Genomic DNA, 16,479 nt, shown 5'->3' with positions numbered 1-16,479 from the left:
TCTGTCTGACCCCTGGCCTCCCTTCAGTCCTCTGTCTGACCCCTGGCCTCCCTTCAGTCCTCTGTCTGACCCCTGGCCTCCCTTCAGTCCTCTGTCTGACCCCTGGCCTCCCTTCAGTCCTCTGTCTGACCCCTGGCCTCCCTTCAGTCCTCTGTCTGACCCCTGCCCTCCCTTCAGTCTTCTGTCTGACCCCTGGCCTCCCTTCAGTCCTCTGTCTGACCCCTGCCCTCCCTTCAGTCTTCTGTCTGACCCCTGGCCTCCCTTCAGTCTTCTGTCTGACCCCTGGCCTCCCTTCAGTCTTCTGTCTGACCTCTGGCCTCCCTTCAGTCTTCTGTCTGACCCCTGGCCTCCCTTTTAGTCTTAGATCTGACCTGTGCCCCCCCCCCCCCTCAGTCTTATATAGGAGTATGGAGCACAGAATACGGGGCACAGCATAGAGGGCACAGTGGAGTACGCCCATTCTGGGACGCCAACACTTCAAAAGGTAAACATCTGAAGGATCTCTGTCCTCATTCTATCATATGATGTCGGTACCGCTACAAAGTAACTATTAGTAGCGGCGTTCCTGCCATTCTTTGTACTGTATGTGTGGAATGCGGTCCTTCCAGACAGACAATGGATCATCCTCCGCTCAGCACACCAGTCACACCAGCCTAGTGCTGAACTGGGAAAAGTAAACACCCCCCCCCCCTCGTGCCGAACTGGGAAAAGTAACCCCCCCCCCCCCCCACCTCGTGCCGAACTGGGAAAAGTAAACACCCCCCCATGCTGAACTGGGAAAAGTAAACACCCCCCCCCCATGCTGAACTGGGAAAAGTAAACACACACCCCCCCTCCCCATATACACAAGGACGGTTGAACAGCTCCATACAATAGTGCGATGCGCTCTCCTCCCCTGTGTGTACAGGAGGTGCGATCACATGCTTCATCCCGTCCCACCTGACAGCCGCGCTGAGCCCGTCGCGTGCCAAGACAGCTGACCCCGAACATACAACACATCCGTGTGCCACAACCCTTTCACTGCTGGAGGCGTTTTCTTACACATATTTTAACCACTTCCATACCCCGCAATTTCTGGCACTCCTCTCCTACATGTAAAAATCATAATTTTTTTGCTAGAAAATTACTCAGAACCCCCAAACATATATATATATAAAATATTTTTTTTTTAGCAGACACCCTAGGGAATAAAATGGGGGTCATTGCATTTTTTTTTATGTCACACGGTATTTGCGCAGAAATTTTTCAAACTTTTTTTTTTTGGAAAAAAAATGGTTTCATGAATTAAAAGGAAAAAAATAAACTAAAATAACAAACACTAAAAAGTTAGCCCAATTTTTTTGTAAAATATAAAAGATGATGTTACGCTAGGTAAATAGATACCCAACATGTAGCTCTTTAAAATTGCGCGCTCGTGGAATGACGCCAAACTTCAGTACTTCTACAGGCGACGCTTTAACATTTTTTTACAGGTTACCAGTTTAGAGTTACAGTGGAGGTCTTGGGCTAGAATTATTGCTCTGTATGGATTGAACGCCGTTTACATATGTGGCCGTGATGAGCAAGCACGTGGGGAAGAGGGCACTTTCAATTTTTTTTTTTTTTTATCTGTTTATTTTTACACTTTCCCATTAAATTTTTTTTATTTTAATTGTTTATTTTATTATTTATTTATTTATTTTACACTTTCCCTTTAATTTTTTGTTGTTTATTTTATTAATTTTTTTTTTACAATTTCCCTATAATTTTTAATTGTTTATTTCATTTTTATTACACTTCACCTTTAATTTTTTTTTAATTGTTTATTTTATTTTTTATAATTTCCCTATAATTTTTTTTTTAATTGTTCATTTCATTTTTATTTATTTTTTTTACACTTTCCCTTTAAATTTTTTTGTTTATTTTATTTTTTTACACTTTCCCTTAATTTTTTTTTTTTTTTTTATCACTTTTATTCCTATTACAAGGCATGTAAACATGTCTATAGGATCAGTGAATGACAGGTCCTCTTTATAGGGAGATCTGGAGTCAATAAGATCTCAGATCTCTCCTACAGGCTATAAAGCCTGAAATAAAAAAAATAAAAAAAAAAACATAATCTCGGCTATTTAGCCGAGATCAGTGCAGTAATGAAAACTGCCAGGCCAGCCGTGATGTCATCACGTTGGCCCAGGCCTCAGAGTCATAGAGACTTGCAGGGACCATCTGGTCCTCACAGTCTCTATGATGACACTTCCGCCGGCGGCCGATTCCTTCTCTGGCTTGCCGATCGCACGGGCGAGCTGGTAGAAGCACTGGAGGGCGGCGGGAAGTCCCCTCCTGCCGCCTGCAAGGATGATCAAGCAGCTGAAAAGCCGCTATGATTGTTCTTATGGTGAAGGAAATCGCCGGCTGAAAAAAAAACGCTATCTGAATGATGCCTGCAGCTGCACCCATCATTCAGATATCCCCATTTAAAGCCCAGGACGTCATATGACATCCAGCAGTAAGGAAGTGGTTAACAAAAATCCTTTTAGGCCTTTAAATTAGGTAAAACATTCCCAAACATGATATTTTCTGAAAGCAGAGATCCTGGAGAATAAAATAGTGGTCGTTCCAATATTTTATGCCACATGATATTAACACAACGAGTTATGAAATGCAAATTTTCAGTTATAAAAATATGCTAAAAGGTCATTTTTAGTGTGAACAATTATTTTACTTGAATTTTTTTTTTTTTAGGTAAAATATAAAATATTAGGTTGTGCCCAGTAAATAGATACCTTGTCAAGCCTTAAAATTGGGCGCCCAAAAAACAACGCCCATGCACCCAAAATTTTCTGCCAGAGCGATTTTTGGAGTTTTTTGCACACATATTTGAAAAAATAATAATAATAATAAATATAATATGCAATTTTTAAAATATTTTATTTTTATTATTATATTTATTATTATTATTTTTTCAAATATGTGTGCAAAAAACTCCAAAAATCGCTCTGGCAGCAAATTTTAGCAGCACCTATGGAAAATTTTGTTTACATCGGCGCTGTTTTTTGGGCGCTCAATTTTAAGGCTGGACATGTTGGGTATCTATTTACTCGTCACAACTTCATCTTTTATATTTTACTTAAAAGAATTCAAGCAAAATATTTTTGTGTTTGCACTAAAATCACCTTTTAGCGTGGTTTTATAACTGAAAATTTGCATTTCATAACTCGTTGTGTTAATATCATGTGACATAAAATATCGGAACGATCACTATTTTATTCTCCAGGGTGTCTGCTTTCGGAAAATATACCATGTTTTGGGGGGAGGCTGGGGGTGTTATGCAATTTTTAAAATATTTTATTTTTATTATTATAACACCCCCAGCCTCCCCCCAAAACATGATATATTTTCCGAAAGCAGACACCCTGGAGAATAAAATAGAGGTCGTTACGATATTTTATGTCACATGATATTAACATCTGTACCATGTGATTAGCTGTGGCCAATCACAGCTAATCATAATAGTACACATTGAATGAAGGGATTTAATTCAGAGGAAAAAATTGTTGTTTAGAACAGAGAAATAAAAAAAAAAAAAAAATCTTGGTCACCGTCCCAGAGTAGTACAAGGTTACTATATTGCTCTGGTCACAGTGCATTAAAAAAAAAAAAAAAAAAAAAAAAAAAAAAAACGTAGAAGAAAAAAAAAATAGATAAAAAAAATCAAAACGTTTTTTTTTTTTTTTTTACACATACTGTCACCAGTCACTTGTCTGATCACCACCATGCCAGTTCTATGATGACGCTGTACTGCACTGATGAAAGTATGTAAAAACAATTGTAAAAAAAAAAAAAAAAAAAAAAACACCTTTAAATTTCTTAATTTTTAAAAAAATTGTGACAAAAAAAAATTACTATTTTTATTTTTTTTTTTATAAATTTTCACATATACTGTATATCCCATAAGTTTGTAGATCCTATAATTTTCACACAAACCAATCAATATTCAACTTATTGGGATTTTTATTTTACCAAAGCAGACGTAGCAGAATATATTTTTGCCAAAATGTATGAAGAAATTAGATTTTATAACAGAAATAGAAAATTTTTTTGTCAAAAGTTTTAGTATTATTTTGTTTATAAAATAAAACATAAAAACCGCAGAGAAGATCAAATACCACCAAAAGAAAGCTCTATCTGTGTAAAAAAAAAAAAAAAAAATTATATAAATTTAATTTGGGTACAGCGGTGCATGAACGCACAATTGCCTGTTTAAAGTAGCGCAGTGCTGAATAGAAAAAAAATGCCCCGTTATGAAGGGGGTAAAATCTTCCAGAGCTGAAGTGGTTAAAATTGGGTGCCTAGGAACTTCAGTACCCTATATTTTCTATAGGCCACGCTTTAGGGCCCTGAGCACATATTGCATGGCGGGAATGAGCGTTTCCGCCACACGATTTTCGAAGCTCAATTCTCACGCGATTCAGCTTCAATGGGCTGTCTTCCAAAAAGAAGCTCCGGCTTCACGCAATTTTTAAAATAAGCGTAATCGATGCGTGATTCTGTTATGTGACAATCGCAGCAGAATCACATCACACTTGGGGTTGCCATTAAATGAAAGTGCCATTCTGAATGTGCGGCATGCCGCAATTGCCACATGATTTGGAATTGCGGGTGGAATATTGGCGATTCCCCTTGTTAGTCCAAATTGCGAAGTGTGAATGGAGCATAAAATGCATTGGTTTAGAGTTGACCTGGGAACAATGGCGCTAGAATGATAGATTTCACTCCGGTGAGCGTGGCGATATGCAACGTTTGTAGCGCAATCAACATTTTACTTGTAACATTAATTTTTAAATTTTTTTATTTAATTTTACTTTTATCACCTTGGGGACCAAAGTATTTTGCAGTGGGGGGGGGTCCTCAGATTTCATTTTCGGAGGTTTACATACAATTTAAACATTTTTTTTTTTGGGGGGGTATGGTCGGGATTAAGTCCCTGCCAGGTTTTAATTGCTGACTGTGTCCCAATCAGGGAAATTAACCCTCTGTCCCAATAAATGATGAGCTCGGACATGTCGGGACCAGGATCCCAATCTACATGTGAGCCCACCAGAAAGCGGTCACCTGTACAGACCAATCACATGCGGTAAGGGCATTTCCCACCACACAGCGATATGTAATGTTTGTAGCGAAATTAAAAGTTTACTTGTGTGTAACTTTAATTTTTACACTTTTTATTTAATTTTACTATTATTACCTTGGGGACCAAAGTATTTTGCAGTGGGGGGGGTCCTCAGATGTTCATTTTCGGGGGTTTACATACAATTTAAAGCACAAACTTTTTATTTTATTTTTTGGTATAGTCGGGGTTACGTCCCTGCCAGGTTTTTGTTTGCTGACTGTGTCTCAATCAGGGAAATTAACCCTCTGTCCCGATTAGTAATGAGCTCGGACGTGTCGGGACCAGGATCCCAACCCACATGTGAGCCCACCAGAAAGCGGTCACCTGTGCAGGCCAATCACATGCGGCGAGGGCATTTCCCACCACACAGCGATATGTAACATTTGTAGCACAGACAACATTTTACTTGTAAGTTTAATTTTTACACTTTTTATTTAATTTTATTTTTATCACCTTGGGGACCAAAGTATTTTGCAGTGGGGGGGGCCCTAAGATTTCATTATCACCTTGGGGACCTCAAATGTTCATGTTCAGTTTAACCCACCCACATGTGAGGCCACCAGAAAGCGGTCACCCGTACAGGCCAATCACATGCGGCAAAGGCATTCCCCATCACACAGCCACCCAGAACGGCAGCAGATGATTGGCCTGCACAGGTGGCGGTCCCACACATTTGGGTTTGGATCCAAGCCTCAAAATGCTTATCCCTGCTTCCGATGGCGGTCACCAGCTGGGTCTAAACACAAGATAAAACCCAAAGCTTTGAGTTGTCACTAGAAAAGGAACAGCACTGGGAGCATGCTGCTCTGTATATATGATGATAGTGGATCTCTCACCCCCCCCCCCCCCAACGCTGGGAGCATGCTGCTCTGTATATATGATGATAGTGGATCTCTCACCCCCCCCCCCCCAACGCTGGGAGCATGCTGCTCTGTATATATGATGATAGTGGATCTCTCACCCCCCCCCCCCCCAACGCTGGGAGCATGCTGCTCTGTATATATGATGATAGTGGATCTCTCACCTCCCCCCCCCCCCCAACGCTGGGAGAATGCTGCTCTGTATATATGATGATAGTGGATCTCTCACCTCCCCCCCCCCCCCCCCAACGCTGGGAGCATGCTGCTCTGTATACATGATGATAGAGGATCTCTCACCCCCCCAACACTGGGAGCATGCTGCTCTGTATATATGATGATAGAGGATCTCTCACCCCTCCCCCCCCCAACACTGGGAGCATGCTGCTCTGTATACATGACAATAGAGGATCTCTCACCCCCCCAAAACACTGGGAGCATGCTGCTCTGTATACACGATGATAGAGGATCTCTCACCCCCCCCAACACTGGGAGCATGCTGCTCTGTATATATAATGACAGTGGATCTCTCACCCCCCCCCCCAACACTGGGAACATGCTGCTCTGTAAATATGATGACAGTGGATCTCTCACACCTAACACTGGGAGCATGCTGCTCTGTATATACGACGACAGAGGGGACCCCCCACACTGAGAACATGCTTTATATAAGATGACAGAGGGGTACCCCCACACTGGGAGCATGCTGTATATAGGATGACAGAGGGGGTCTCCCCCCCACACTGGGAGCATGCTGTATATAGGATGACAGAGGATCTCTCTCCGCATGCTGTATATAAGATGACAGAGGGGTCCCCCCACACTGGGAGCATGCTGTATATAAGATGACATAGGGGTCCCCCACACTGGGAGCATGCTGTATATAAGATGACATAGGGGTCCCCCACACTGGGAGCATGCTGTATATAAGATGACATAGGGGTCCCCCACACTGGGAGCATGCTGTATATAAGATGACATAGGGGTCCCCCCACACTGGGAGCATGCTGTATATAAGATGACATAGGGGTCCCCCACACTGGGAGCATGCTGTATATAAGATGACAGAGGGGTCCCCCACACTGGGAGCATGCTGTATATAAGATGACAGAGGGGTCCCCCCACACTGGGAGCATGCTGTATATAAGATGGCATAGGGGTCCCCCACACTGGGAGCATGCTGTATATAGGATGACAGAGGATCTCTCTCCGCATGCTGTATATAAGATGACAGAGGGGTCCCCCACACTGGGAGCATGCTGTATATAGGATAGAGGGGGACTGGGAGCATGCTGTATATAGGATGACAGAGGGGTCCCCCCACACTGGGAGCATGCTGTATATAGGATGACAGAGGATCCCTCCCCCCACCCCGGGAGCATGCTGTATATAGGATAGAGGGGTCCCCCCACACTGGGAACATGCTGTATATAGGATAGAGGGGGTCCCCCCCACACTGGGAGCATGCTGTATATAGGATAGAGGGGTCCCCCCACACTGGGAACATGCTGTATATAGGATAGAGGGGGTCCCCCCCACACTGGGAGCATGCTGTATATAGGATAGAGGGGGTCCCCCCCACACTGGGAGCATGCTGTATATAGGATGACAGAGGATCCCTCCCCCCACACTGGGAACATGCTGTATATAGGATAGAGGGGGTCCCCACACACTGGGAGCATGCTGTATATAGGATGACAGAGGGGGACTGGGAGCATGCTGTATATAGGATGACAGAGGGGTCCCCCCACACTGGGAGCATGCTGTATATAGGATGACAGAGGATCCCTCCCCCCACAATGGGAACATGCTGTATATAGGATAGAGGGGGTCCCCACACACTGGGAACATGCTGTATATAGGATAGAGGGGGTCCCCACACACTGGGAGCATGCTGTATATAGGATGACAGAGGGGTCCCCCCACACTGGGAGCATGCTGTCAGTATATATAGGATGATATATTGGGGTTTCTCTCACCTTCTCACATCCTCTCCTCTCTCCAGTCTCTACATTCACACCACTTCCTGTTTGGAGTCATTGTGACGTCACCAGGAAGAGCAGGGATGGGAGGAGTCTGCTGAGCTATCATTGGGAAATCCTCGGTGTGGGTGGGCGGGGTCAGCTGTTCTGCCTTTAACCCCTTCATTGCTGCTTTTCATTCCCGAGATCTCTGACCCGAGCAACTGAGAGCCACAATGTTACATTGTAATGTCCTCCGATCACCCCTCCCCCTCCCCTGTGTGACCCCTTCACTGCCTCTACTCCTTTCCTCACTCTGACTGCGGAAACTTTCCATTGCAATGTTACATTGTATCCTATAATATAATGACGACGTTACATTGTATCCTATAATATAATGACGATGTTACATTGTATCCTATGATCTTACATAATGACAATGTTACATTGTATCCTATGATCTTATATAATAACAATGTTACATTGTATCCTATGATCTTCTATAATGGCAATGTTACATTGTATCCTATGATCTTATATAATGACAATGTTACATTGTATCCTATGATCTTATATAATGACAATGTTACATTGTATCCTATGAATGATCCTATATAATGGCAATGTTACATTGTATCCTATGATCTTATATAATGGCAATGTTACATTGTATCCTATGATCTTATAAAATGGCAATGTTACATTGTATCCTATGATCTTATATAATAACAATGTTACATTGTATCCTATGATCTTATATAATAACAATGTTACATTGTATCCTATGATCTTATATAATGGCAATGTTACATTGTATCCTATGATATTATATAATGGCAATGTTACATTGTATCCTATGATCTTACATAATGACAATGTTACATTGTATCCTATGATCTTATATAATGACAATGTTACATTGTATCCTATGATCTTATATAATGACAATGTTACATTGTATCCTATGAATGATCCTATATAATGGCAATGTTACATTGTATCCTATGATCTTATATAATGGCAATGTTACATTGTATCCTATGATCTTATATAATGACAATGTTACATTGTATCCTATGAATGATCCTATATAATGGCAATGTTACATTGTATCCTATGATCTTATAAAATGGCAATGTTACATTGTATCCTATGATCTTATATAATAACAATGTTACATTGTATCCTATGATCTTATATAATAACAATGTTACATTGTATCCTATGATCTTATATAATGGCAATGTTACATTGTATCCTATGATATTATATAATGGCAATGTTACATTGTATCCTATGATCTTACATAATGACAATGTTACATTGTATCCTATGATCTTATATAATGACAATGTTACATTGTATCCTATGATCTTATATAATGACAATGTTACATTGTATCCTATGAATGATCCTATATAATGGCAATGTTACATTGTATCCTATGATCTTATATAATGGCAATGTTACATTGTATCCTATGATATTATATAATGGCAATGTTACATTGTATCCTATGATCTTACATAATGACAATGTTACATTGTATCCTATGATCTTATATAATGACAATGTTACATTGTATCCTATGATCTTATATAATGACAATGTTACATTGTATCCTATGAATGATCCTATATAATGGCAATGTTACATTGTATCCTATGATCTTATATAATGGCAATGTTACATTGTATCCTATGATCTTATATAATGACAATGTTACATTCCAGGGATCACTGGACCCAAGCAACTGAGAGCCACAATGTTACATCCCGTGTCCCATCATCACCCTCCCCCATCTCCTGATCACTGACTGGGAAAATTTCCATTCTTACATTGTGTCAAATAATATATTATAATATAATGACAATGTTACATTGTGTCCTAATATAATATAATGTTTCATTGTATCCTATATTCTTATATAATGACAATGTTACATTGTGTCCTATATTCTTATACAGTGCCTTGTGAAAGTATTCGGCCCCCTTGAACTTTGCGACCTTTTGCCACATTTCAGGCTTCAAACATAAAGATATAAAACTGTAATTTTTTGTGAAGAATCAACAAGTGGGACACAATCATGAAGTGGAATGAAATTTATTGGATATTTCAAACTTTTTTAACAAATAAAAAACTGAAAAATTGGGTGTGCAAAATTATTCAGCCCCTTTACTTTCAGTGCAGCAAACTCTCTCCAGAAGTTCAGTGAGGATCTCTGAATGATCCAATGTTGACCTAAATGACTAATGATGATAAATAGAATCCACCTGCGTGTAATCAAGTCTCCGTATAAATGCACCTGCACTGTGATAGTCTCAGAGGTCCGTTTAAAGCGCAGAGAGCATCATGAAGAACAAGGAACACATCAGGCAGGTCCGAGATACTGTTGTGGAGAAGTTTAAAGCCGGATTTGGATACAACAAGATTTCCCAAGCTTTAAACATCCCAAGGAGCACTGTGCAAGCGAAATTGAAATGGAAGGAGTATCAGACCACTGTAAATCTACAAAGACCTGGCCGTCCCTCTAAACTTTCAGCTCATACAAGGAGAAGACTGATCAGAGATGCAGCCAAGAGGCCCATGATCACTCTGGATGAACTGCAGAGATCTACAGCTGAGGTGGGAGACTCTGTCCATAGGACAACAATCAGTCGTATACTGCACAAATCTGCCCTTTATGGAAGAGTGGCAAGAAGAAAGCCATTTCTTAAAGATATCCATAAAAAGTGTCGTTTAAAGTTTGCCACAAGCCACCTGGGAGACACCAAACATGTGGAAGAAGGCGCTCTGGTCAGATGAAACCAAAATCAAACTTTTTGACAACAATGCAAAACGTTATGTTTGGCGTAAAAGCAACACAGCTCGTCTGGAGAATATTGACCTCCCAGTGTCTGGAAAGGTGGTACACAAGTTTTTTTTCAAGGCCTCCGCAAGATGTTTCATCCTCTGCATCCTCTGCAAAGGCAGGATGAGCTCTGCAACTTTACCCTTGTAACGTGGATCAAGAAGGGTTGCCAACCAGTAATTATCCCTCTCCTTGATAACACAAATCCTCGGGTCCTTTCGCAGGCTTTGCAGAATCAGGGAGCCCATGCAACGTAAGTTGGAGGAGGCATGAGCTTCGAGTCCTCTGGGTCACTAAGGATGACATTGTCAGCAGGAGGAACCTCTCCTCAACCTTGTACAACTCCTGGGGTTTCTGGGGAATCAAAACCATCCCTTGAAGACTGCTGTATGCTATCCTCTTCCTCTACATCCATGCTGCCGAAATCCTCATCCTCCTCTTCCTCCTGTGAGTTTTGTGGCCCTGCAGGAATGATATCTGCATAAAGGGGGCATTGTGAGGAAAGGAAGTCCTCCTCTTCCTCCCGCTGTTCTGCCTCAAAGGCCCTGTCCATGATTCCATGCAGGGTGTGCTCCAGCAGGTAGACTAGCTGGATAGTGTCACTGATGTATGCATCGTCCCGGCTCACCATCCTTGTGGCCTCCTCAAATGGTGACAGGACGATGCATGCATCCTTTATCAAAAGCCACCGGCGTGGCGAAAAAAAAACAAGCTCCCCTGACCCTGTCCTTGTGCCATACTCACACAAGTACTCATTGATGGCCCTCTGTTGCGTGTGCAACCGCTGCAACATTGGCAACGTTGAGTTTCACCTGGTGGGCATGTCACAAATGAGGCGGTTGGTGGGCAGGTTGAATTCCCGTTGAATGTCAGATAAGCAACCACTGGCATTGAATGAATGGCGGAAATGGCCACAGACTTTCCTGGCCTGCCTCAGGAGATCTTGGAAGCCCGGGTATATGCTCAAGAAATGCTGCACCACCAGATTCAGAACATGTGCCAAACATGGAACATGTGTCAAGTGTCGCTGTCGGAGGGTGCAGAGAAGGTTAGTGCCATTATCACCTACAACCATTCCTGGCTCAAGCTGTCATGGCGACAACCATCTCTGAGCCTGCCCCTGCAGAGCTGACAGAATCTCTGCGTCGGTTTGACTCCTATCCCCTAGACAGACCAACGGAAGCACAGCATGGCATCTTTTAGCCTGACTGCTTGCATAGCCCCTTGAACGCTTAGGGAGCACTGTTGCTGCAGAGGAGAATTGAGCAGAAGAGGACATGGAGGAGGAGGTGGTGGAGTAGCCATATATGGCAGAACCAGCACCAGCTTTTTGGTGGCGTGGTGGCAAAACAAAGCTGCAAGATCGAACCCCGTCCTGAATCCTTCCCAGCTGCCAGCAGAGTTACCCAGTGCACCGTGAAAGAAATGTAACGTCCCTGTCCATGCCTGCTGGACCAAGAGTGCACCTTCCTGCTGACCGCTTTGTCCAACAAGGCCAAAACACTTCCTTCCACATGACGGTAGAGAGCCGGAATGGCCTTATGCGAAAAGAAATGCCTTTTTGGGACCTGCCACCGTGGTGCAGCACATTCCACAAATTCGCGAAAGGGAGCCAAGTCTACCAGCTGAAAAGGCATTAACTGTAAAGCTAGCAATTTAGCAAAGGTAACATTAAGATGCTGAGCATGTGGCTGGGACAGTATTTCTTTGTACGGTTCAAATACTGGGGTAGTGAAATTTGCCTGCTGCTCAAGTCAAGCGGTGGTGTACTGCTAGCAGATTGGGTGCAAGTCTCTGTGCCACTCATTGCTATACCATCATCCCTCTCAATGCTGGTATTTTAGAAGGCATGAGGTATAGTAGGGTTAGAGATCACAGATGAGGAGCAAGGGGATGTATGCTTGTTTTGATCTGGTGCCTCTTTCAGGTGCTGTTGCCAATGGACTGCATGGCAGGTCGTCATATGCCTTGTCAAGCATGTGGTGATCAATCGGCTGGTGTTTTGGCCACACTTGATCCGCTTTAGACAGATGTTGCAAACAGCAACGCTGCAGTCTACTGCACAGATGCTGAAAAAAGCCCACACTAATGAACTTTAGTGGAGCTCTGTGCTGTGACGCAATAGGTTGGCTACTGCTATGGCGGCCCCTGGAGCACATCCTGCCTCGTTGGAGTTGTGCATCCTCCTCATCCTCCCCCTTCCCCTCCTCCTCTATCCTGTCAGGCACCCAAGTACAGTCAGTGACCTCATCATCCCCTCTTTCCTTGTCACGTTATTCCCTTCATCAACCTGGGAACCAACATCACAGCTTTCAAATTGCTGCGCATCCTCCAGTAGCCTGTCACTGACACTATTATCGAATAGTTCAGGTGACTCCTCCGTGCATGATGGTGGGGCGACTGACGGAGTAGCTGTGGAGAAGGAGCCTGAGGAATGGGCCGCTTTGGCAGCTGCGGTGAAAGGCAAACTACTGGGAGCGTGGGTGTCAGAGAAAGAGGAGGATGAGGATGGCTTATTGATCCACTCCACCAACTCTTCCACATCTTGTGGCTAAATAGCATGGGCAGCACCGGAAATAAAGGAAGGGCGTGCCCCGCCTGCAGAGGATGCACTATGTCGACTGTGACCACCACTTTTCACAATGGACACAGAGGCTGCTTGCCCTCTCTTCGTGGCCTGTGAGCGTCCTTTTCGGACATGATGTTGATACAGATCAATATAGGGTATATGCAACTAAATAGATACTCAATGACCTGATATGATGTAATCTATAGCTCTATAGATGATCTCTGCTGCTTATTGGATGTACCCAAGTGACCGATGAACAATACTCTCACTGATATCTGATGTATCATATATACTCGAGTATAAGCCGATATTTTCAGCATGTTTTTTCATGCTGAAAATGCCCCCCTCGGCTTATACTCGAGTCACTGTCTTTTTAAAAATGGCGCCGCACGGCGCCGATGTGTCACCACCACGCATGTGCCGCATGCCCGGGAATAGCCGATTGTGTACGGGTTTTCACGAGCATCGGCGGCGCATTTGCGGTGACGTATTGGCGCCGGGCGGCACGATTTTTAAATCAAAGGCGCCTCACCGAAAGGTAAGGGAGACTCCTCCGCAGCCCCTGCATTTCCTCATGCAGTGCTGCGGGCATGGTACAGGACATTCTCCTGTACCATGCCTGCAGCACTGCATCTCCTGTGCCATGCCTGTACATACTGTGCCATGCCTATACCTACTGTGCCATGCCTGTACCTACTGTGCCATGCCTGTACATACTGTGCCATGCCTATACCTACTGTGCCATGCCTGTACATACTGTGCCATGCCTGTACCTACTGTGCCATGCCTATGCCATCACCTGTGCTATGCCTATACCATCTCCTGTACCATGACCTGTGCCATGCCTGTACCATGACCTGTTCCATGCCTGTACCATGACCTGTGCCATGCCTATACCATTACCTGTGCCATGCCTGTACCATGCCTGTACCATGACCTGTGCCATGCCTGTACCATCACCTGTGCCATGACCTTACCATGACCTGTGCCATGCCTATACCATGACCTGCGCCATCTCCTGTACCATGCCCGCAGCCCCTGTTTTGTGTCTCGTGGTAGTCCAGTTGGGTCCAGTAACTGCTGCATTTCCCACCCTAGGCTTATACTCGAGTCAATAAGTTTTCCCACTTATTTCTGGTAAAATTAGGGGCCTCGGCTTATATTCGGGTCGACTTATACTCGAGTATATATGGTAATCTATAATCCTCTAGATGGATGATCTGTGATGCTTATAGAATTATTATATCTGAAGTGATCTATAATCCTATAGGTCTGTGATGCTTATAGAATTTTCCACAACTGACCGATGAACAATACTCTCACTGATATCTGATGTAAAGAAAGAAATCTCTCCCTGCCTGACACACATTCCTGGCCCTCCCTACACTGCTAGGAATGTCTCTGCACTGTCTGACAAACTCCAAAAAAAGCTACTCTTGCCCTGCCTCACACGCGTGCCTCTCCCTGTCTCATCGCCTGCACAATGACACTACACGCTGGGGCTGCGCGAGCAGGCGGCTGATGTAAACACAGCCGTCTGTCATTCTCCCTGGTGTAACTGCAGAGACTATACGATCCTGCTATGTAGGATCGCATGTCTCTGTGGTTACATCACTAGCCACGCCCCCCCCACAGTTAGAAACACGGCCCTAGGGATACATTTAACCCACTGATCACCAATAAAGTTAACCCCTTCCCTGCCAGTGTCATTTTTACAGTAACAGTGCATACTTTTAGCACTGATTACTGCAGTAATGTCACTGGTACCCCCAAAAGTGTCAAAAATGTCAGTCAAGGGTCCGATCTGTCCGCCACAATGTCGCAGTCCTGCAAAAAAAAAAATCGCAGATCGCCGCCATTGCTAGTTAAAAAAAAAAAAAACAATAAAAATTACATAAATCTTTCCCGTAATTAGTAAACGCAATAACTTTTGCGCAAACTAATCAAAATACGCTTATTGCAATTTTTTTTTTTTTTACCAAAAATATGTAGCAGAAAACAAATTGGCCTAAAATGTTAAAAAATTTTGATTTTTACTTTTTTTTTGGGGGGGGGGGGGGGGGGTTCATATAAAAATTGTGAAAAATATTGTTATTTTTTTCAAAATTTACGCTCTTTTTTTGTTTATAGTGCAAAAAATAAAAAATCGCACAGGTGAGCAAATACCACCAAAAGAAAGCTCTGTTTGTGGGAAAAAAAGGACGTCAATTTCGTATAGGTACAGTGCCGAATCGCAAAATAGGCCCTGGTCTTTGAGCAGCCAAATCCTCCGGGGCTTAAGTGGTTAAAGAGACCTCACCCTTGGGTGATAGCGTCCTTAGAAGGCTGTGTGTTCTCATGCGGCTGGGAGGACTACAAGTGGAGGAGCTGAATAAACAGCAAATTAATGGAAGCTTCCAACAAGCTAAGGCCAACTCAGCAAACATACTGCTGACAGTGAAGAGCAAAACGTGGTCTTGGCTGATAAAGGCGCCCCAGCTAGAAGATTCCATTGCTAAGAACAAATGGGTGCAAACCGCACTACAATAGATGACCCCCAAGGATGAGGGGAAAGCCTTCCTTGTAGTGTTTAACCACTTGCTAACAAGCCAACGTAGTTTTACGGCAGCAGGTCAGCTCTGTTTTACGCAAAACGACGTACATGTACATCCCTTTGTGCAGCAGTTAGCGTGGGCACGTGCACGCACCAATTGGCTAGAGGGGGAGCCAATCAGCAGGTCCGGCGGCCGCGATGTCCTCCAGGCACCCGCGACCGCTCCCCATGGAGACAGAAAAGCAGGCTGCCGATGTATACACTGTTCTGTCAGTATTGAACACAGGGCTCCTCCTATTTAGGAAAACAGGTCTTTGTGTTCATGCAGTGAGCCCATTCCCCACACAGTTAGAAAACACCCCCTAGGCACACATTTAACCCTTTGATCGTCCCCCAGTGTTAACCCCCTTCCCTGCAAGTGTCAAAAATGTCAGTTAGGGATCCGATCTGTCCGCCGCAATGTCGCAGTCCCACTAAAAATGGCTGATCGCCGCCATTACTAGTAAAAAAATAAAAATAAATAAAAACAACATAAATCTTTCCCCTAGTTTGTAGACGC

General features: G+C 43.5%; 1 protein-coding gene across 1 annotated transcript in view; it reads right to left on the bottom strand.

Annotated features, from left to right (window-relative positions):
* The window catches only part of ZFYVE27 (zinc finger FYVE-type containing 27), a 145,503-nt gene extending 137,440 nt beyond the window's left edge, over positions 1-8,063 (bottom strand). The window contains exon 1 of the mRNA XM_082267481.1: positions 7,986-8,063. The gene's annotated coding sequence lies outside the window, so the exon portion shown is untranslated. The remainder of the gene's footprint in view (positions 1-7,985) is intronic.
* Positions 8,064-16,479: the final 8,416 nt, after the last annotated feature.

This window comes from Pelophylax lessonae, assembly GCF_965119305.1.
Source record: "Pelophylax lessonae genome assembly, chromosome: 9".
NCBI classification, from domain to species: domain Eukaryota; kingdom Metazoa; phylum Chordata; class Amphibia; order Anura; family Ranidae; genus Pelophylax; species Pelophylax lessonae.
This window is presented reverse-complemented; position numbering and strand designations above follow the sequence as displayed.